This window comes from Phoca vitulina, unplaced genomic scaffold (genome assembly GCF_004348235.1).
Source record: "Phoca vitulina isolate PV1807 unplaced genomic scaffold, GSC_HSeal_1.0 scaffold62, whole genome shotgun sequence".
NCBI lineage: Eukaryota > Metazoa > Chordata > Mammalia > Carnivora > Phocidae > Phoca > Phoca vitulina.
The window spans coordinates 241,765-242,636 of NW_022589765.1; positions in this window are offsets into that span (position 1 = coordinate 241,765).

Sequence of the window (872 nt, forward strand, 5' to 3'; positions counted from 1 at the left end):
GGAGGACACATACTGCATGGAGCACTGGGTGTTATATGAAAACAATGAATCATGGATCACTACTTCAAAACTAATAATGTATTGCATGGTGACTAACATAACATAATAAAATTAAATTAAATTTAAAAAACTCATTGTGATATTATTATATATATTTCTACAGTGAGGTTCTTTTATTCCTTAATTAGTTAGCAAAAGTGATTTAAAATAAAAAATATGTTAAACCAAATGCCCAGTAATAAAATAATTTACAATGACACATTAACACATTTATTGAGATGATCATATCTCAGATGATCTATAAAAGCAGCAGCTGGTTCTTTGAAAAGATCAATAAAAAATTATAAACCTTTAGCCAGACTCATCAAAAACAAAAGAACAAGAAGAAGAAAAAGAAAGAAAGAAAGAAAAAAAGGAGAGAATTCAAATAAAATCAGAAATGAATGAGAAGAAATAACCAACATCACAGAAATGCAAAGGGTTATAAGAAAATATTATGAAAAATTGTATGCCAAAAATTGGACAACCTAAAAGAAATAGATAAATTCCTAGAAACATATAACCTTCCAAAACTAAATCAGGAAGAAATAGAAAATTTGAACAGACTAGTTACTAACAATGAAATTGAATGAACAAAGAAAGTTCCAACAAAATTCCAGGACCAGATGGCTTCACAGGTGAATTCTACCAAACATTTAAAGAAGAATTATTTCTTCTTAAACTTTTCCAAAAAGTGGAAGAGGAAGGAAAGATCCCAAACACATTCTATGAGGCCAGTATTACACTGGTACCTTAAACTAGATAAAGATACTATGAGAAAGAAAGAAGAAAGAAAGAAAGAAAGAAAGAAAGAAAGAAAGAAAGAAAGAAAG